General features: G+C 40.0%; 1 protein-coding gene across 1 annotated transcript in view; it reads left to right on the forward strand.

Annotated features, from left to right (window-relative positions):
• Positions 1 to 1,033: 1,033 nt before the first annotated feature.
• The window catches only part of XPO6 (exportin 6), a gene marked incomplete in the record, with an annotated part of 1,798,279 nt that continues 1,775,781 nt past the window's right edge, over positions 1,034 to 23,531 (forward strand). Inside the window, 1 exon segment of the mRNA XM_044089811.1 lies at positions 1,034 to 1,274.

Raw genomic sequence — 23,531 nt, forward strand, 5'->3', positions numbered from 1 at the left:
GATTTTATACACCTACGAAGCTGAACAAAATGCCCCGACAGACGTTGGAAAGGTAAAGAAAAGGAAATCGGAGGCATATTTGTTGGCGTTGCCTCAGGACAGGTACATATCTTTGTTTGCTGATTTTAGCAGAAAAAAAAAAAAAAAAAAAAAAGTATTACAAGAAAATGTACGTCAAAAGAACTTCATCGCTGTAAGAACTAAAGCAAGCATAATCATCAATATAAAGTGATAAGCTACCATACACACCTCCTCCATTTACGTAAACAAATAGGATATATATTAACGTAGAAAATAAAAGCAGAGCAGTAAACGTTGGCAAGATAACCCTGGATTGGATAAAAAAGTGTAACAAATTTCAGCGGTAATTGGAGATTCCACTTTTATAATCACTAATACTAGGCAGATCCGAACCGCACGGTTAAAGATGGGAAATAGGCTTGAAAAAAGAAAGGCCAATGGATCAACCGTCAGTAACAATACTACTTGTAATCAAATCTAAACAATTTGCAGTTAATAAGACAATACTACAACAAATCGATAGTAACAGCATGCTAACTTAACACTTTCAATTTGTTTAAGAAAGGAAAAAACGCAAACAAACCAAAATTAATTGTCTGCCTATTGACAGGTAACATAGTAAAAGATGTTCAACTTAGAACGACTTACTGTTAAATTAAGCCCACTATACGAACAATCCAGGGGGAAAAAAACACAATGACCCCCGAAAATAATACCAAAAACACTCTATAAATAGAAGATAAAAATCAAAACAACGCCATACTCAAAAGACAAGGTAAACAATCAGAACTAGAGTGTCGGTCCGATTTACTCAATTTTAAACACTACTGAAAAGTTACAACCACAAATCTATATAATGTAAACCTGCATACAGCAAATACAAAAAATCAACCAAATAAATATGCGAAAATAAAACATGCACATGAAAAAACAAACACTATCAACTTAGAAGTTTAAACGCGTGACGCCAACGCGCTATATTCACCCATAAGTCCTTATACTCCCAGAGTTCTCTAGTATAAGTACAGTAGAGAGAAAAACGGTAGTTCCTCCCCTAGCATTCATAGCGGATTTTTATGGTTGTTCGAGTGTTGGTTTTGTTGCTCTTTACACTACGATCGGGGGCGGGCAGGTTGGGACTGTTGTATATTTTATGACGGCGGCGTTAACGTAGTATTGTTGTAGTGCTCCTGGACAGTCGTTGAAGGAGTTCTGCACCGGACGTACTTGCCGGAGTAAATGACTATTGGGAGGTAATAAGGAGTGCCTATTTTTAAGTCTTGGGGCGGACTCCAGATTTAAGGAAGCTTAAAGGTTTTAGTTTGCAAGATAGCTTTTCATGCCATTAAAGTATTAGTTAATCGTTATTCGTGTTAACGTATAATTCACTTGTAATTGCGGTTTTCTTTTTTTCATGATTCATTTGAAATGAAATGTCTCAAACGTTTAACTGCGGTTTTAAGTGGCTAATAGTAGTGGACCTATTTCTTGTATATGGGGAAATGCAAGTCTGCAATACTATTTTTTTTCTGCAAGGAGTGTGTAATCTGAACTGTTACCAAGGTCTGAAAATAAATGATATTGGGGTGGGTGAAGTTTATTAATTGGTATGTGGATGCTGGACAGAGCAGTACATCGTGCCTACTGTATATACTATTTTAGTATTGTAGTAAACCGTATTGCTTTAAGGACATAAGTTTTTGGATTTGTTAAAAAAATTCTTTACTGTTGGCTTTTTTCCCACTGGGTAAGTCTGTCTTAAATTCTGAGTTATGACGGAGTATTTTGGCAATATACTGTCAGCTGCCTTAGGCCTCAAAAGTGTAGTTTAATTTAAAATACAGGATGCAGTACTTGCTATTTTCCTCAAATTAGTGTTTTTATTTTCAGCGCTGCATATGTTGACACATTGGGCTTTTGCTGGAGTCGGTCATAACTAGGAAGTTTCTGCTGTAAAGGATGCTACAATCGATGGTTTGTAGTGGGTTAGAAATTCACTCGTGGCATACATGTGCACATATGCTGATTTTTGTTGTTCAAGCTGGTATAGTGGTTGGTGAAGTTGTTCATTTAGCTTGGTCTGAAATTACTTTATGCATATTGTGTATAATTACTTGATAAAAATAGTTGGTACAAGTTGTAAGTTTAAGTTGTTTAGTAGCAAGTGCCATTTACAAAGGTTTCCTGTATTTTGATTCAGTGTTGCTGATGCTCTTTTTAAGAGCATGTATGCTTTAGAGAACGTTCTGTTAATTTTTCTGTACTTAAGAAATACTCCCTGATGCGGATTTTATCTGTATAGGTAAAATAATGTGTATGTACTTGTTAGTATGCACACAATGCATGAGTGAAATTGTGTGTGTGTACATGTACACACTTTATTTATTTATTTATTTATTTATATATATATATATATATATATATATATATATATATATATATATATATAATCTGTAGACGCACACATTGTGCTTAAAGCTCTATTCTGTGTTTTATTTGTTCAGATTAAACGGGTAACTTGCTTCCACATGATTAAACGGTAAAATAAACCACCAGCCCTGTAGGTTTACTGTACTTCTAATTGATCCACTGAGCAACAGTAGAGCACACAAGATATATTGATTGATTTATTTAGTTAGTTGCAGGGGGTACCCCTCCACCCCAGCTCTAAATTTGTTGTGCCTATCAGCATAGTACAGTTAGCCCACAAAGAATGTGCAGTGTTTTTCGCACTAAAAAAAAAAATCTGACTGGTGTCCATGAGGGTAGAGAATGCAGGGAAGGAGTGTCCCCCTGCAGAATTACATGGTGTTTTGTCATTTATCTCATTACTGCCATTCTTGTGGATGAAGTGATAATCATACTGTCAGTCATTGTGCTGGTACCATGCCTAAACCTGTACAAATGATTTAACCAGTTTGTCACAAAATCGGAAGGGTTAAATTTAATTAGGTCCTTTATTGACATTTGATTCCTGAGAAAATTTGACTGGCTAAGAGCCCATTTTCAGTGGAGACTTGGGGAGAAAAGCTCAAGTATTACAAAGATTTAAGTACAATAATTTTACAATATTATAAATTAATAGTACAAAAAATCTACAGTTTAAACGTCAACATATGAATGAATTGATTTAAGAATTTTTTAAAAGTTGTATAAATTTTAGTCTGTTTATAGAAAAATTAAAGGCAAGTTAGTATAATACAAACATTAAGTGCAATATGAAGTGAGGGAAAAGCAGGCTTATGATATATGTAGGGAGAAAGCCAGAGGAGAGAATGATAGAAGTAAGGAAGTGAGTGAAGAAGGGAGGAAAATGAAGTGCAATTTATGACTAGAACTTGATCGCATTTAGGGATGTATTTTATTCTGGTGTTGAGTAAGAACAAAGCCAGATTTTGGTTATAAAGACTTTCGGAATGGTTTTGAAAGATGAGGAGGGAAAATATTGACCTGATGGATACAGATAAGGAGTTCCAGGCCTTGGTGACATGGTACAAGTACAGACAATTCCCACCAGATTTAATAGGCTTGTGGACAGACAAGAGTTTTTGGTCACTGGTTTGTAATGACTGACTGGGAACATAGTTGTGTAGAATATTCTGTGCTGGACAAGCAGGTGGATGCTGGATAATTTTATAGGTGGTAAGGAGCTGTTTATTTTGTTGAGGGGGATAAGATTACCGTAGGTCTGCAGTTAATGTCTGTTGAATTTCCTCTAGTGCATAGGGATAATGTGTGACTTTTTTTTTTTTTTTTTTTTCTAGAGAGGGAATGTGGGATTGCCTGGAGAGGGAATGTGGGATTGCTGAGCTTGACCTTGACCTATCATATGTAGTTTGAAACTGCCTAGGAACTGCTATGTTTTAAGCTACTCGCTTGGAAGGTCATCTGAAATGGTCTGGTTTTGATTTTGTTTTTAAAAGTATCTTAATATAGTGTGTGGGTACAAGTTATCAAATTATTTATTTAGTTATGTATTATGAACATAGTATAATATCAAATTATACTGAAAGAAAACATCAGAAATGTATAATCTTACAAGCACATTCAAACACATTTTAAATAAAAGTTGAGTAAGTAATCCATGAGGGTATTTAAGAAAAGGGGGTAAGAACAACTTGTAGACAGTCAAATGCCACCATTTTTGAACCTCTCAACTTTGCTAACAAGAAACTGAGCATAAAGGATTAATCCAAATAAAAATCACTTTAGCTAGCAGATGTAAGACTCCCTCGCCCTCCCTCCGATAGGTAGGATATCTGAGAGAGGTTGAGGTAGTCTCATAGAGAAGTGATTTTTTTTATTTGGAATAATCATTTATATACTTTGTTTCTTGTTAGTTGTCACCATCAGGGTCACAGGTGGGATGCCAGACATCACTAGAGCCCTCCAAATCTCTTCTGTTAAGTTTGCTAACAAGAGATGTAAGCATAAAGACCACAGATGAACCTTTCACACAGTACACACTGTGTGTAGCTGATCAGGCAATCTGGTAGTCCTGGCACCCAACTCTGGTGCAGGTGGAGTTGCTATAAGGTGCTCAAAATACAGATTCTTGTATAGGTGTTTATGTGATGCATACACATCAGTTTAGTTATCTGGATGTGTCTGAAAGACATGCTTATTTTGCAGACATGGACTAATTGAAGAAATGACAATAAACATGTTTTGAAACTCATTTTGTATCTACAAGTTAAAATCCTTAGCAAAGTGTAGAGAAAATGTGTGTAAAGAAGTAAACCTGGAAAGGAAAATACAGAAACGGGAAGTTGTTTTACATATAATGCTAATTGCTGGGACTGCAAGAAGTGATGTGTAGGACTGGAAGTGTGCCCAGTAAATAGTTTGTATTTAGCAAAGGCTCCTAAAGATGTGTTTTTTAGTAAGTCAGTTTGGTAACACCAAGTCTAATGTCACATACAGTGTCTGTACTGTAGGATAAAGGCCTGACTATAGCCCAGGTGATTTGAGTGCAAATTGTGGCTTAAGTATTTTGTGTAGGAAGGGTAGGTGTGCCTAGCTTGGGAGGCTGGTGTGCATACTTATGGGGGCTATGGCTGAATCTTGTGCAGAGATGAGGATGATGTGCCATTGTAGCCCCATTGCCTGCCATTCCCTCAGTTGATAGGGGGAGTAGGGGCCAGCTCCTTTGGGAGCAAACACTCCATGGCTGCAGTATGAGGCTGCCTCTGCAAGGCTTGATTTCCACACAGGCACTGAACACAAGTTAGTGTTGGTTCGAGGTGACTAGTCTGGCTTGGGGGACCTGGTGAATGAGGATTGACACTGGGAGTAGCTAATTATCAGCTAAGAGGAACCAAAAATGCTGCCAGAAAAGGCAGTCACTGATGTGGCAAGGGAGATTAAATACTGATTTTTCTTTTCTTGTGTTTTAGAGGACTTTTTTACTTTTTGGCTTAACCATAGTCAGTGGTGTTTTGCTTTGTTCAGCATGCAGTAGCATTTTAGAATTTAATCTGTTACATGAAGTGAGTGTTTTGAAAGTTTAATTTTGCCAGTGAAATCTGCTGTCTTAACTGGATGGCTGAGAACAAAAAGTGATACCTTTTCAGAGTATTGCCAGTTTTTTTATTCTGTTTGTCACCTGCATGCATATTGGTACTGAGTAATAAAATTACTAGCTTCCTATCTTTGCTGTTATCACTCGTGAGACTTTGAAACTGTCCTTGTATCATGGGGATGCACATGGATGAGCTGTGTTGGTAATGCACAGTTGTAATTGCAGATCCTTTGTTTTAATAGGATTTTGCAGTCATTGCTGCTAGTTTAATTTCTGATGCTGTATAACTTTGGATATCTGTAGAACTGGGTATTGGAGACGGCTGTGTTCCTGCTGTTCATTGGTTTTTCACATGTGGTGGAGTTGAGTATTTAATTTCCCTTTTTTACTTTTCTTTTGTTTGGTTTCAAGTGACTGCACTGCATCTGTAGCAGTGATTCTTGTATAAAGCTGTATATGTTATGGACATCACTGTTTAGTACTTGGGCAAGCACATTCATTCACTGCAGTTTTCAATTTCTAGAGGCTGCTGTTGAAAGACTGCAAGTAAGGTACCTTCTGTTTCCAGTAGGAGCCTACAGTGATAAACTTTCTACTCTACCTGTTTTCGAATTGTCTGTGCTACTGCCCAAGCTATTTCCCCTATTACAACTGATGGGAATAGTGTTAACAGCATAATAGCAGATGTCAGGAGTTTTTTTTCCGATGTAAATTGATTTGAGACCAAGAACTGATGCTTTTACCCCTCTTCCAGGGTCATGGAAGACTGTTCATTGGCGTTTGAATGATGATACAAGTTGTCACAGATTATTTCTTACTGTTTTGAGTCTGCCTTTGTCTGTTGGAGAATATTAATGAAACAAATCTATTGTTGAAACGCAGAATATTATGACTAAAGTGTTTAATCTACATTTTTCTTACACAGCCTTGTAATGGAAAGCAGTTTATACATTTATAGGTTAAATAGGAGCAACAACCAGAGGTGAGAATCAAATACTGTACATTTAACTTGAGTTAAAGACGTTTGTTATTATGCCAACCCCTTCCTTCATAAAAGTCAGACATTATTGTTTCTGTAGATGTGCATTCTCTTGCATCACCAACATGGGGCTTTCAGTCTGGTACCCTCTATCTTTTTAACTCTGTAGTTGCATTGACTTGACCATAAAAGCATCAGGGTTTGGCACACCAAAACTCTGACTAAAAACTTAACACAAGAAACTTGTGCAAATATTCAATGCATTTACCACTACGCATGTCAGAATAGCCAGAGATGAGATACTGTTGACTGTTTTCTGTCTATTACCTCCTCACATTTTTTTTCACTTCCCATGTCTTGCGTACTGTATTCTTCTTATCACCATTCATTTTGGTAGTCTGTACTGATTTTGGTAGTCTGGACTGGAAGTCCATAGTCCTCTCTCTGAAGAATTCCTTTCTGAGATTCTGGGTGTATTTGGCTCTTTCACATCTGATATGTGCAACCCATCCCCCCATCTTCTGATATATTGTGCATCCATGTTTCATCCCTTGGACTGTTCTGACATGTGTGAGTGATGTAATTTTATATACACAGTGGATAGAAAATGTACACACACCTGTTAAAATGAAATGTTTTTGATGTAAAAAAAATGAGGCCACAATAAAATTTATTTCAAAAAATTTCCCACCTTTTAATGTGACCTATAACCTGTACAATTCAATTAAAATCTGTTGGGGGGTGGGGGGTATAAAAAATAAAAGTACAATAAGCTGGTTGCACAAGTGTGCACACCCTTAAACTAATACTTTGTTGAAGCACCTTTTGATTTGATTACACCATTCAGTCTTTTTGGGTACACGTCTGCCATCAATTAGAGACTCTTAACAAATGAAGTTCAGCTGTCCTAGTAGGAATTTCTTTAGCATTTACTCAGTTGTTTGCTAAAGCCGTGGTTCGCAGAGAAGGGATCTTGTTGAAAGATATCAGTCAGGAGAAGGGTACAAAACGATATCCACAGTATTGGATATACCATGGAGCACAGTGAAGACTGTCATCAAAAAGTGGGAAAAATGAGAACAGTGTTTCAAAGAACTGGACGTCCCTCCAAAATTGGTGAAAAGACCAGATTCAAATGAGTCCAGAAGGCTGCCAAGAGACTTACAGCAATACTCAAGGAGCTGAAGGAATTTTTGGCAAGTACTGGTTGTGTACTACATGTGACAATAGCTTCTTGTATTCTCCATATGTCTGGACTATGGAGTTGGGCTGCAAGATGGAAGCCTTTTCTTACACAGAAAAACATCCAGGCCCAGCTAAAACTTACGAAACAATCCAAGTCTCCCAAAAGCATGTGGGTAAATGTGTTGTGGTCTGATAAGACCAAGGTTTAACTTTGGCCACAATTCTAAAAGGTAAGTTTGCAAAAAGCAACGCTTCACATCCCCAAAAGAGCACCACCCCCACAGTGAAGCATGTTGGTGGCAGTATCATGCCTTGGGGCTGCTTTTCTTCAGCTGGAACTGGAGATTTAGTCAAGGTGGAGGGAAGTATGAACAGTTCCAAATACTAGTCACTCTTGGTCCAAAACCTTCAGGCATCTGCTACCAAGCTGAAGTTGGTGAGGAATTTCACCTTTCAACATGACTGTGACCCCAAGCATACATCCAAATCAACAAAAGAATGGCTTCACCAGAAGAAAATTTAGGTTTTGGAATGGCCCAGCCAGAGCACAGACCTAAATCAAATAAAATCTGGGGGTGACTCTAAGAGGATCTGGGGGTGACTCTAAGAGGGCTGTGCACAAGAGATGCCCTTGCAATCTGACAGATTTGGAGCACTTTTGCAAGGAAGAACAGGCAAATGTTGTCAAGTCAAGATGTGCCATGCTGATGGACTCCCTACCCAAGAAGACTGAATGCTGTAATTAAATCAAAAAGTGCTTCAACAAAGTATTGGTTTAAGGCTCTGTACATGTATGAAACGAGCTTATTCTACATTTTATTTTTTATATTTTTCCCCTGACATATTTGTTTTGTTTTTCAATTGAATTGTATCGGTTATAGGTCACATTAAAGGTGGGAAAGTTTTGAAATGATTTGTTGTGGTCTCACTTTTTTCACAAAGCTGGCATTTTAACAGGGGTGTATACAGTTTTTAGATCGTGTGTGTATCTGTAGTACCGTGCATGTTCTCGTCTGTAGCGGTTTGTACGTTAAGTGGGTGTATATTGATTTTGCTTGCACATACAGAATTATGAATCTGCTTGTGTGCATGTATATATTTGTATGTACCTATAAAGTTTGTGTACTGTATCTGTATACACATTTAGAAAATGGCCAAACTAGTGTTCCATATATGATTTGAGGCAACAACAGTGTTATTCCTCAAGTTCTGAGGGAATCGGTCAAAAGAAAAAACTTCAAAGACCAATTCACGTAAGGTTCAAGTATGGCACCCTTAAACTTGCAGCAAGGAGACAAAGCATGCAGGCAGAATGATTTGTCTGGCCATCAGTAATTAGTATGGCATTTTTATACAGGTCTTTCCATGTTACACAGAAATGTTACTTTTATTGCTGACGTAGTTACACAGCTTTCTGTATTGTTCTACAGAAAATGTTACTTAGATTTCCTGCTGACATGTTCAGATTTAAAACTCGCTGTGTTACATAGAAAATGTTACTTTAATTTCCTGCTGACATGACTGAATTATTGTTGATTTACAAAAAACATTTGAGAAACAACCTGGCCTTGGGGCTTATTTTTAGTCCATCACAATCTTTCAATTCTTCAATTGTGCAGTTCTAATATATGTTATATTTTGCCTAGATTCAAGGTACATTTCTAGCTTAGGTACAAGTAATGCTGACTACATTTTATACTTTCAAGCAGCCTTTGTTTTCATTATCAATAGCTTCAGCAGCTGTGTACTAAAGTCAATAACTAAGTCTCATGACACTAGTGGAAATGAAACACTTCTTATTATTTTCATGACATAAACAGGATTGGAATGTCTCTAGCTGTGCAGATTCATGCAGTGTGAACAGAATAAATGTATTAACCCTTTTAAACCTTGAATGCACTAAGCATGTATATTACTAATACATATTTTTCTAACACATGTATCTGCATCAATGGCTCAACACCACCCTCATCTTTGGCTTTACTTATTGGACATTTGATTGATTTTTGTTTTTTTTTTTTTTTTTTTTTTGCTGATCAGAAAAGTCCGACTGGGCATAGATTCTGTTTTTAGAGGAAGCCAAGGGAGAGAAGCTCCATAAATACAGTACAGATTTACATGATGAGACGAGTGCATTTATTTTCAGGGTCATTAAGATGAAAAATTAACCCACGATTTCAAATAGTGTAATCACTGTTTTAGATACTTTCTAATTGGATAGCGATAAAGGTACAATGAGTGAAATGCAGTTTAAGTGGCACTGATGTTATTTAGGACAATGACTGAAAGGGTGAATGCATGGAAGAATTGGGTAGCAAACAGTAGTGATGGTAGAAAAAAAGTACGAATGGGTAGAGACAAAATGGAGGTTAGGCTATAGGTAGTGGATGGGGATAGTAATAGAATGGAAAGCTTAGAGAAAATGTAGGAGGAAATTAATTGGTAGCAGAGTATTAGCCAGGATTGAGATGGGTACAGAACCAAGAGTTCTGTAGGAATTTTCTTGAGGATTATTTGAACATATGACTGCTATTTTTGCTAGCCATGAAAACTGTTTTCCAGGAATTGGCCACTGAGTTGGAGTAGGTATGGCCAGTGAATATTTTGTAAATTTCCAGGAGATGTGGGTAAGGAGAAGAGGGGGCTGGGAAGGTGAAGTTTGAGAACTTCAGTGTATTGCTGGGCAGTATGAAGATTTGTATATTGTGTATAAAGAAAATTTGACCGAGCATGAGTTGGTGAGGCAGCTTAATCCAATTTAGTGTTTTTTTTTTTTTTTTTTTTTCATTTAGGGTTAATGTGTTTTATGGCTGGTTGGCTGGCAGCATATTTGTTAACAGCAGAACTCAAGTTTTGCTTTTAGGGTGGTTTGCATATTGGTTAGAATGGGAGAGACAGTTTGAAGGAGGCAAGCACTGGCAAGAGGTCTCTGTAGATGGTCATTTCAAGCTTTTAGAACTGTAAAGCATACTTGCGTTAATGTGATTTTCTTCATACAGCATTGTATGTGCAGAGCAATTTATTAGATCTGTAGTAACACTCAGGAACTTGGTATGTTTTTTAGCTTCAGTAGTAATATTGTGAGCGTGAGGTTTTGCTTAAGTAACGCAGAACCATGTAAGTTTACAGAATACACTTTACCAGTCATTGAGCACTTTCTTCAGAGTATGACTTCAGAACTGAACCACTAATGATTTAAGACACATTATGTGCCCTAAGTAAAGTCTTGTGATCAATGCTTTGGTTGGCAAAAACTAAGTTTCAGTCATTTCACATTTAAAAAGAATTCACCATAGTACAGAAAACACTGGTTAACCAAACCTTTAAAACCAGTAAAACTGCAAGAACCTTAAATTTCAAATTTTCATTTGAGCCACATATACTTAATTTTTTCCTACAACTATTTTATTAATTTTTCTTTTACACGTGTTGTATAAAGAAAGCTGATTTTAATTGCAGCACACTGGGAATGGAAAAAACACCATTAAGCCCAGAATCTAAGTTAGAATTGGTTTAACTGCCATTTGAGTTGTTTGATTTGAATTAAAGGACATCCTTCTCTGGACCGGGAGTGGTCAATGTCAACATGATCAGTAATATAAAACTTAAAAGTTTTATGGTCATTATAGGAACTGATGACTGTATAATGCATTATGTTCATCTCTTTTTTTTAATCTAAAAGGTTGAGTAGATAGAAGCTGGGACACTGACATTGCGCTACATAAACCATGCCCATACTGTAACAGTAGTTGCATCTAAGATTTATTGTCCTGTAGCCATGTATAGTAAATGTGGAGCCCCTTCATAATAATCGTACATTGGGCACATTGCCCACATTTCGCCAATACTGTTTGGATCCTACAACTTTTCGAAAGGGTCTTAAAACATGTGTAACTATGATTTGAGAATAAAAATATTCCAATTTATGTGAATTATAGCCTTGATCTCACTGAAATCCGCATTGTAGAAAGTCAAGCCTTTATAGAGCTTATTGTATTGCCATAGTTTCCTTTCCTAACAATGGTACAAAAATTCCCTTTTTCTCTTTTAGTAACAGCATCTTGTCGAATTTTGTCTAATACTAAAGGGTAACGTCAAACTTCAAAACATTCCTGGTTGTACGTCAGTTTCCATCCTAAACCTTTTCTCCTCTGAAACCATTCCTGAAAAAATGTGTAAACTGCACTTTAACCAATGATCTTTTTTGAATGATCTATTTTGATGCAACTGGCGCCAACTACTATAGTGGAGTAAAGAGTAGGAATATGTTTTAAATAGTCTGCACAGGAAACGGTGTTAGATTTCTGTTTTGTAATGATTGAAGTATCCTAAATCATTTTTTCAAATGAAAAATTCATAGTAAGCTCTCAAATGTTGTAGAATGTATGAACTGAGTCTTTTTTAAAACTCTGTCCAAAACAGTGTCATCCAAAAATCTTCAATACAGGTACCAGCATTCCTTTAAATTGTGAAAGGAAGACAAATTTTTCTTCCCAATATGCCATAATGATGTTGGCAAAAGTGGGGGCACAGGATGGTCTTGTGGCAATACCTGAACTAGCTAAATAGCGGACCCTAATAACAAAATTGTTGCACTAAGTTCATCAAGATGGCTGAAGTTTTGTCTTTAATATGACCATATTCAGTATTGTTGCATGAATAGTCAATAAAACCATTGAACTGTAACGAATATATAAAAGCAACAAAAGTCACGGAGTCCTGTATCATAAAAAAAGTTTTAATGAGAATAAGCAGAATCTTAAATGTCGTAAGCGCTTTCGCATAAAGCTTCCTCAGACCATGAATACAACCACATACAGAGATTTTGTATATATAAGAATTCAAATCCAAAGCCACCAGTCATGGATCAGCAACAATTAGCTCAAGGAAATAAACACGCAATGCTATAACAGAATAAAACATCATAAAAACATACAACACTCTTGAGTATGATACAACACTCAAGAGTATGAGGGATGTTGCGAAGCGAGCTTTAACGGACTCTAGGATGAGACTGTCACAAAATGCAAACGATCCACCAATGTTAAGACTCTACAGGTTTATTGTTCCAGAAACAAACTTTGGATAAGCACTTTCACTACGAATAGCTTCATCAGATCCTTCTCATAGTAACTAAAATAGGAGCATGCATATATATATATAGCAGGTGAAACAAACAATTAACATAATTATAATTTAAAGTAATGTGTTTAAAAAAGCACACATTTATCCTAAACACTTTTTTAAAAAATAGAATAATTTGTCTAGCAAACTTGATAAAAACTGTACTTATAAAATAATATATATGTATAGGAGCTATACAAAAAATGTTGACAATTATACTCGATAGATGCAATGTATAAATATACATATCTAAGCGTTTCATATATGCATGCAGTCTTGTATATATTGTGCAAACTTATATATTATGTATAAGGCATAAGTCATTTCACATTCCTCCGCTGTCTTAATTTGGGTTTTATGGACACTGTTTCATTGAGCCCAGACCCTTTATCTGCTCGTAACAGAACTATCCATTCACTTTCCTTACTTTCTGTGACTGTCCTAATGTCTCCACCCCTATTACTGGGAATCACAACCTCAAGGATTCTAAACAAAAAAACTGTGCGATTTCCCCAAATAATGTAATGTGCTTAGCCAATGCATTGTGGCTCTATCCTTTCCTAATGTGATATAAATGCTCACGTATCCTGTCTCTGAAGGTACGATTGGTCTTACCCACATAAAAAGACAGGCATACCTGGCATACTACTAAATACACCACATTGATGCTCATACAATCAGCGTCTGCATTGGTTCTAAATGTAGTTTTTAAATCAGGGTGAAAAAAAGTTGGTGTCAATAGAACAAAAATTACATTGGCCACAAGGCTTGGTATATCCATCTCTCTTGGCTCCCATTTCAGATTTGGTGGAACATAGTATTCTCTTCAAATTCTTCTTAGACCACGTTTTTTATTCAGGAATATCACCCACCATCTCGTTCGGGTCACTATCAACCTGCAGGATATCCCAGTGCTTTGTAACAATTCCCCTGATCCGAAGAGAAGGGTGTTGTGAATTTAACATATCTATCAAAGTTATTCTCTTTGCTTATCCCATTATCACTATGGGGTCCAAAGTAGGATATAGCTATAGATGAACGTAGTTCATTGGCTTCTGTCAAGTGTACCATTACTTCATTTGTATTATATCCTCTATCTGTCAACCTTCCCTTTAGGTCATCCATTTCTAACATAAAACCTTCATCAGCGGGATTCAGCCTGGATGCTCTGATTGCTTGACCTTTCATAACATTCTTAAAAACAAAAGGTGGGTGCATGCTCTATCTGAGGAGTAAAGAATTGCTATAACAAGCTTTGAAGTATACACCAGTATTTATGAATCCATTAGGCAGTCTCTCGACAAATATATCTAAGAATTCTATAGAAAATTGCATTGTGAATTTGAAGCAATTTGTCAAATTATTCATAACAAGAAACATTAACTCTAGTTATCTATGGTCCCATTCCAAAGAATAAACAAATCTACAAAGTGTCGATAAAAACACAACATGCTCTCTAAAGAGAGTCTCAGAAGAGAGAACATGTTCTTCCCAATGGGCTAGAACCATATTGGTGTAGCTGTTGGCACAAGGTGTGCCCATTGCTACGCCATCCAGCTGTCTATATGACATCTTTGAACATAAACAAGTTATTCTCCAAAACAAGTTCTAAGAAATGAACTATAAGGTCCATTGATACTATGGTGTAATCACTATGTTCTTTCAAATAATCCTTTATATAAGCAAGTCCCAGGTTGTTGGGAATAACCGTAAATAATGATTGTACATCAAAGGTGGCAAATAAAAATGTATCGGTGCTATCAAATTGCTTGATGTTCTCATATAACCCAACTAGGAACTGTTTTGAATCTTTTAGTACGAATTTATTGTTCAATACCCGTCGTAGGTATTTCTCCGTATAGACAGATGCTCAGTAACCCACCCACGGCCTGAAACTATTGGTCTCATGGGTGGGTTGTGAGCATCCTTGTGTGTTTTGGGTAGACCATTCATAATGGGAATCACAGGAGTTTTATTAACTAGATAATCATATAGGTCTTTATCTATTAGTCTGCTCTTGTGAATATAGAGTAAAGTATCCTTAACATATTTAAATGTTAAGTTGTCAATCTTGCCTTCATTCTTGCTTGATGGGTTCGGAGCCGATCCTCGGCTCCAACTTGGCACTTGCTAAGCTCGAGAGTCACTTTTACCAGCTCGAGGCAGCCCCATATCCCATGATGCAAGGCGGTAAGTACCCAGATCTCGTTTGCCGCTTCGCTGATGAGGTCCTCCTTTTACCAGCTCCTGGTAAGTGATTTGCTACTTTGCTATTTTAGCCCCTTTTAACAAAAAAACCCTTAATTGTTAGTTTTATATCAGTTTTAAACCTTTTCTGACAGAAATTCTCTGTCTCTTCTTATTTTTTTTTAGTCAGACTTTCACCCATCCCATCCCCCCCCCTGTTAGGGTGTGTGTGTGTTTACTAGTTATACCTTTTGGTATATTTAATTTAATTTCTTTGACTGGTGTGTGTGTCTGTGTTGTTACACCATGTCTAAAGAAAGGGTCTCAGGCTTTAAGAAGTGTGACTCGTGCTGTCAGAAAATGTCTCTGACAGACTGTCACACTTCTTGCCTGTACTGTCTGGGGCCTCTTCACCTGCAGGACTCCTGTGCTATATGTCATTCTTTCAGCCAGAGAGTCCTGCAGGAAAGAAGAAATAAACTGATTTTGAGGCTCCTTCTTAAGCCGGAGGGCTCTCCGGCTAAGTCGGCTCCATCCAAGACTTCTAAGTCTTCCAAGGCCCAGGCTTCTGTGTCCAAGCCTGCGGCCTCGGCTCCGACTCATTCTGAGTCGAGATCGGCTCCGGCTGGAGCCGATTCTGGGTTAACTAAACCTTCGGCACCGATGGCCATCGGTGCCGATTCTGGTTTGACCACTTCGGTGTCGGCTCCAATCGGTTCCGACCACCATGTGGCTCAGGCATCGGTATCGGCTCCGACACCGTTACTTTTGTGGCTGTATCGGCTCCGGCTGGAGCCGATGCATCCTGCCTACCTGTCGGCTCCGATAAGTTGTCGGCTCCGACAGGTTCAATAGTTTCATCGGTTCCGATGGCTCCTTCGAGGAAGAGGTCTAGGTCTCCTTCCTTGGAGCCGATACTTTCGGCTCCGGCTTCACCTCTCCTCTCGGAACGGAGCCATCGGAGCCGATCTTCAAGGTCATCCAGGCTTTCTGACCATGATTTAGAGAGTGGTCAGTAGATTACTTAAGTCACAGGCACTGGCCCAAATGTTACATAGTCAGTCTCAACAGACGGCTATTGGTCCACACCCCATTGCAGTTCCTCCTTCAACTCTACCCCAGAGCTTGGAGTTGGAGTCTTCGGGAATGGTTACTGCTACGGCTGAGGGACAGATACCCCCTTCTGTTCCTTCAGCCTCTACTCATCTCTTCGAGACCTTCCTTAGAGGGATTCGGTGGCCGGGCTTCCATGGTCTCCTCCGAGGGGGTGAGTGGCATCGGAACCCGCTATTCCCCTTGGAGCCTCGGCCTTGGTGAGCTCTGCTCCGACATCTGCCTCGGAGACTTCCCTTTCGGTGGTCCCTGGAGTTCCTAGCTCTTCGGAACGGGTTCTCTCGGACCTTCCTGGGAGGGGAGCATTTGAGGTGATGAAGAGTGTGCTGGCCACGGGTATCAGCCAGCAGTCTGTTCCCTTAGCTCCTCCCTCTATAGTGCCTGTTGACATCTCTGCCACTTCTCTTGCTACAGGACCCAGAGATCCTCCGCCTCAGGTTTCCCCATTGGGAATATCCCCTCTTCCGAGGATTCTCCTGATGTTTGGAGATCCTCCTAGGAAGAGGACCTGTAAGAGGAAACATGTAGACTCCCCGAGTCTATCACTTCAGATACTGACTTAGATGAGTCAGAGGGATCCCCAAGATCCCCTCTGAGGATGTCTCCTTCTCAGACATCCTAGAACTCCTTAGACAGAGGGAAACTGGCCCACCAATAATCCCTCTGAGGATGAGTCAGTATACCTAGAGGCGTTTGGATCTCGGCCCTCCACCTCCTGGGTGTCTCCGCCTTCGACCCCCTTATGCAGGTTATTGCCCGAAGGCGTGGGCTGCTCCTGACTCTGTAGAGCCAGTCCCTAGGAGGCCTTCAAAATTTATTACTGCCCGTGTGATAAGCAATTCCTCACTAAGGGTGTCCCGCTGATGCCATGGTGGTGGCTGCTGCCACCAAGAAGGAACTTGCAGATCCTTCCGTGCCGTCCATCCTCCTAATAAGGACTCTAGGACCATGGATAGATGCAGTGGCGGATGTTTTCCTCAGCGACCTTTGCTATGCGTTCGCTGAATTACCTATGTCACTTCACCAGACTCCAAAGGGATATCCTTAAGGAGCTAGGTGAAGTTGTACAGGATCCTACAGCTGCAGGGGCTCAGGAAAAAAATTGCTTCGCAGCTAGGAACCCTTAATTCCATTGCAAACTCCTCCATGCGGCTAATATCATATGCTGCTGATGGAGCAAGTAGGGCCGCAGGTACAGGTGTGGCTCTTAGACGCCAAGCCTGGATGCGGCTATGTGATTTTGCAGATCCCTTTAAGGCGTCCTTCACAAATTCTCCCTTTGATGGGTCAGCTTTGTTTGGACCTCAAGTGAAGGAAACTTTGACCAGGTGTGAGCAGGACGGCAAGACTCTTTCTGCCGTAGGAGTCTGTTTTCCACCCTTCTAGACCTTACCCCAAAGGACAGAAAGGTGGCAAAATGTGGTTCCAAATCCCAAGGAGTCACGCCGGATTCACGTGGTCAGTTTACCCCTAGAGGCAGAGGGGTAACAACAACAGGCGCTCTAGAGGCAGAGGGGGTCCAAAAAAACAGGGAAACTGAGAGCCTCTCTCTGACAAGCCCTTTCAGCATCCCTGAGATGTTGCCCGGCTGTCCCTCCTTGGAGGCAGTCGGGGGAAGATTATCACTGTACCCAGAAGCCTGGCACTCCCTCACTCAAGACAGATGGGTACAGTTGATCATGTCCAAGGGTTACATAATTCCTTTCGAGGAAAGTCCTTTCTACCCTCAAATTCCCTTCCAGATGTGCCACCTGGTCTAGAAATTGCAGAGTTAGAAGTCTCAAAACTACTGCAAAAAGAGCCATTCAGCCAGTTACAACAGACCATTCAGAGCCGGAATCTACTCAAGGTTCTTTTGGTCCCCAAAAGACGGGAGGCTGGAGACCAATATTGGATCTCAGCAGACTCAACAAGTCTGTGAGGAAGACAAGATTCGAATGGTCACTCTTCAGTCAATTCTGCCCTTCTTACAGAAGGACAACTGGATGTGCTCAATAGATCTTCAGGATGCGTGCTATCACATCAAAATTCACAGGCGCTCCAGGAGATTTCTCCGCTTCGGCTGGGGTCCAGTCATTTCAGTTCAGAGCCCTGCCCTTTGGTCTCACTACAGCCCCAGAGTGTTCACCAAATGCATGGCAGTGGTCACGGCTCACCTGAGACGTCAAGGATTCCAGGTGTTTCCGTATCTCGACGACTGGCTCCTTTCAGCCACCACCAGGCATCAGCTTATTCAAGCCAGGGATTACACAATAAAGCTTTGTACTCTTTTGGGCATCTCTATCAACTTAAGTCATCCTTATCGCCCTGCCAGTCTATTACTTTCATAGGCGCAAACTTAAACACTGTTCGGATGTCAGCTACCCTTACAGATCAAAGAGTTTCAGACATTCAAAGTCATGTCAGGATCATTCTAGCCAACAAAGTACAGGCCAGAATGGTTCTAAAGGTATTAGGCCTCATGGCTGCGGCCATTACTCTTCTTCCCCTGGCTCTTCTACATGCCTTCTTCAGTGGATGCTGTTCACACAGTGGTCGTACCAACAACTTCCAATGCGTCACCAGATTCTGGTGAGACAGACTTGCAAAGATCATCTTGCTTGGTGGATCACATCTCCCCAGGTTCACCAAGGCAGACACTTTGTACCCCCATCCCCGGTAGCCACTGTCACCACGGATGCCTCCCTGATCGGGTGGGGGTCATTATCAGGGCAGGATGGTTCGTGGGGTGTGGCAGCCGTTCGAGTACCACCTGCACATAAATGTCCTGGAGATGAGAGCAGTGCTTTTAACGTTGCAAGCCCTCAACGACTTTCTTCCCGTAGGGACAATTGCAGTCCACACAGACAACATGTCTGTAGTTTGGTATATCAACAAACAAGGCGGAACCAAGTCCTACCCCTTGTGTCGAGAAGCGCTCAGACTATGGCAATGGGCAATCTCCTCTCATCGGTTTCTGGTAGCAACGCATATCCCTGGGAAAACCAACATTGTAGCGGACAGATTGAGCAGAGCTATTCTCATGCCTCACGAGTGGTCTCTCAAGCAATCTATAGCGGAAGAGATTTTTCTGGAATGGGGTCCATGTTGCGATCTTTTTGCTACTCCCCAAAACAGCAAATGCCCAGACTTATTCTCTCTCCTCCCTCTTCCAGGCCATCCCCCCAGAGACGCTCTGACCCAGGATTGGCCCCAGGGACTTCTTTATGCCTTTCCTCCATTTCCTCTGATCCCTCAAGTTATCCAGAAAGCAACCGTTTTGAGAGCCAAATTGATTCTCATTGCTCCTTACTGGCCTCGACAAGTTTGGTTCCCGTTCCTCCATTGTCACCTTTTGGTGCAGCCGTGGCATCTGGACCAAGTGCCAGATCTACTGATTCACCAATCCGGTCAGCTGCACCGGTCTATCACTTCTCTCAACCTCACAGCATGGTTGCTCCACTTCCTTCCTTAGCCAGGCTTCCTTTGATCTCTAACCCTGTTAGAGACATCATAGTAGCTTCTTTAAAATCCTCTACCAGGAGGATTTATGCAAGCAAATGGAAACGTTTCTCTTATTGGGCTAATGCCAAGAATATTGATCCTTTCACTGCCCCTATTCAGGCAGTCCTGGACTTCTTAGCAGAGATATTTCATGCAGGCTCCTCTTCTTCCACAGTCAGAGTTCAATTGGCTGCTATCTCGAACTTTCATGTCGGGATTGCAGATCACAATATTATGTCCCATAGGCTTTGTAGGGCCTTCTTGAAAGGAATTTTCCTGCTAAAGCCTCCAATCAGGAATCCTCCTCCTCAATGGGATCTAAATTTAGTGCTGACATCCTTGATTCTTCCCCCCTTCGAGCCAGTTGTTTCTTGCTCCCTAAAATTTCTTTCTTGGAAAACTTTATTCCTAGTAGCTATTACATCGGCCAGGAGGGTGTCTGAACTTCATGCTCTATCGGTTCGACCCCCCTATTTGGTTTTTCACAAAGACGGAGTATCATTGAGAACTAATCCGACCTTTTTGCCTAAGGTTGCCTCAAAGACCAGTTTGAATCAATCCATTGATCTCCCTGTATTTTTCCCAAACTATTCAGACAGAGCCGAACAAAAACTACATTATCTTGATGTCCATCGCCAACTCTGATATTATTTGGACAGAACTAAAAAATTTAGGAAATCTGATCAACTTTTTGTTTCCTATGCGGATAACAAGAAAGGCCTTCCTATCTCTAAAGTGACCTTGTCTAGATGGCTTTCTTCAGTCATCTCTGAAATTTATCTGCTCAGGGGAAAACAGCTGTGCTCAAAACCTAAAGCACATTCAACTAGGAGCTTAGCTACTTCTACAGCCTTTCAAGCTAGACTTCCTTTAGACACTATTTGTGCAGCGGCCACTTGGGCCACTCCTCATACTTTTGTTTCCCATTACAAATTGGACTTGGCCTCCAGGGATAGAGCCAGTTTTGGCTCTACAGTCCTCAAGAGTCTGTTCCATTGAGCCACCCAGGATAGAGGTGCTAGGGGCGGTCCCATCAAGCAAGAATGAAGGCGAGATTGACAACTTAACATTAGAAGTTATGTACCTACCATAACGTTCCATGTTAGTTGTCTTCTCGCCTTCTTTCTTCGACCCTCCCTCCTTCCCCCGAGCCTGGACAGACCTTGTTTCTCTAAGGAGTTATTATGCTGAAGGCCATTCAGTCCTGGTCTTTCTTACATCCTGTAGGCTTTCTTTCTTTCTTCCTTTGGGAAGTGTTTTATGCTTGGTGCTACTGCCCTTTGTCATCAAACGAGATCTGGGTACTTACCGCCTTGCATCATGGGATATGGGGCTGCCTCGAGCTGGTAAAAGTGACTCTCGAGCTTAGCAAGTGCCGAGTCGGAGCCGAGGATCGGCTCCGAACCCATCAAGCAAGAAAGAAGGCGAGAGAAGACAACTAACATGGAACGTTATGGTAGGTACATAACTTCTTATGTCCTGTACTGCCTCAGTGGAAATGGGTTCATAGTAAATGTCATTAAGCATATACTCTATGGACATCTGATATCTCTGTCCATCACAACTACTCTACCATCCTTGTCGGCTGGTCTAATGGTAATAGTTGTATCATTCTGTAGTTTCATGTGACTAATTCTTTCCTTAGAAGTCAGATTGTCCTTCTAGCCCCATTTTTGATGTTACCATTACCATGATATTTGTGCATCTCATCCTCTGTTAATTTCGAGAATGCCTCTGAGTGGATGTTGTATGGGTACAAAATCACTTAGGTTTTTAAAAGAAAACTCTCTTGTGTTAACTGTCCCATTATTCACTCCTTTATGCAAGTACTTCAACATCACATTCCTACAGAATATTTTTAAATCTATAACAGTATCAGCCAGTCTACTCTTGCTCCTAGGTATAAAATTAAGTCCTTTACTCAATAAATTAATATCTGAAGTCAGCGCAACACTAGATAAATTATAAACTAATTTTTGCTGTTCCACATTTTCTTTAGAGTGTGATGGGGGTTGTGGTTCCCCTGAATATTTCCTCTTCTGCCTCCCCCTGCTCATGGACCGCATTCTCTGTGGTCCCTTCTCTAATCGAATTGGGAGGGGAAAAGAAATATCGGTGGTGTTCAACTTGTCTGGATGACCTTTCGATGTTTTGGGTCTAACCACCATCTCAGAGCCTTGTTTGGTTGTATCAGGTTTGCTTTTAATTATCTGTATCTCAGGATATAAGTTACTATTAGATTCCATACTAGGATGCATCAAATGTATAACATCAGTAGAATCTGTATTTAAACATACTGACTGAACAGAATTGCTGTTTCTAGGCTCATTCCCTATGGACTTGTCAGGTATTGGACTCTGTCTAGCCTGATTCAAGTGTAATTGCTCAGGATTCAGTGCTAAAGTAACAGCGCTAGTACACATACTCTCATTAATTATATCAGCATTGGAGGTAGAAATACTAGGTTTGAAGAGGTTTTAACTATCAGCCTGTCGTAAAGCAGGGAGCCTTTCAGCAACGGCTTCATTAACATTCTTAGTGTCAGTATTCAACATATTTTGTCCATTTCTAGGCCACATAAAAACGTGACCTAATTTAAAGTAGTTAATGTCCCTGACAGCTTTGTGGCTCTCTTGTTAAAGTTTACGCTCAAAGGCAGAGATGCCATCCAAAAGATTTTCAAATAAAGGTTCAACGAGAGTGACAAGAAATTCCTTATAGATTATTCGTTGCACTCTATATTAGTAGTTAAAACAGTCTCTTCTGGTAGAAAAAAGTCTACGAGGAGCTGTAAATATTTACAGCTTACCTCTATATTGAGTTTTTGCCACTTCACAAGCAATTCAGGATGTTCCCGTCTTTGACTGGGCATATTAAAAACACGTAGCCCACGAGGAATAATTTTCTTATCCAGACAGAACTGGAAGTGAATTCTCTGTGCCTGAAGAACATTGGTGGATCATTTGCATTTTGTGACAGTCTCATCCTAGAGTCTGTTAAAGCTCACTTCGCAACATCCCTCATACTCTTGAGTGTTTTATTACTTTCTGGGACCGTTTACCAGATTAACGGTGGTATACTTTTATTTTGCGTTATTCTAAATTTTCTCTACCACTGTTATCGGGAGCGAGTTATATTACATATATACTTTTCTTGCCATGGCTGACATTGAATTAGACTATACCCCGAGAGGTGAAGACCAAGGGAATAGCATGCTTCAGAAAAGGTTTCAACAATACCTTATGGACTCTGAATTTGCCTCACTACATTTTGAGAGCCTGACTGCCATTGATGATGTCACTAATACGACCGATGATATGGAGAGGCTGCATAAGTTGTTTGAGGAGATGGAGAAGGACTTCCTAAAACTAAAACGCCTTCAGGCACAGAGAATTCACTTCCAGTTCTGTCTGGATAAGAAAATTATTCCTCGTGGGCTACGTGTTTTTAATGTGCCCAGTCAAGGACGGGAATATCCTGAATTGCTTGTGAAGTGGCAAAAACTCAATATAGAGGTAAGCCGTAAATATTTACAGCTCCTCGTAGACTTTTTTTTCTACCAGAAGAGACTGTTTTAACCACTAATATAGAGTGCAACGAATAATCTTTAAGGAATTTCTTGTCACTCTCGAACCTTTATTTGAAAATCTTTTGGATGGCATCTCTGCCTTTGAGCGTAAACTTTTACAACAAAAGAGACACAAAGCTGTCAGGGACATTAACTATTTTAAATTAGGTCACGTTTTTATGTGGCCTAGAAATGGACAAAATATGTTGAATACTGACACTAAGAATGTTAATGAAGCCATTGCTGAAAGGCTCCCTGCTTTACGACAGGCTGATAGAAATACTAGGTTTGAAGAGGTTTTAACTACCTCCAATGCTGATATAATGAGAGTATGTGTACTAGCGCTGTTA

The sequence above is a fragment of the Protopterus annectens genome, chromosome 12.part0 (assembly GCF_019279795.1).
Source record: "Protopterus annectens isolate FY-2018-M chromosome 12.part0, PAN1.0, whole genome shotgun sequence".
Taxonomy (NCBI): Eukaryota; Metazoa; Chordata; order Ceratodontiformes; family Protopteridae; genus Protopterus; species Protopterus annectens.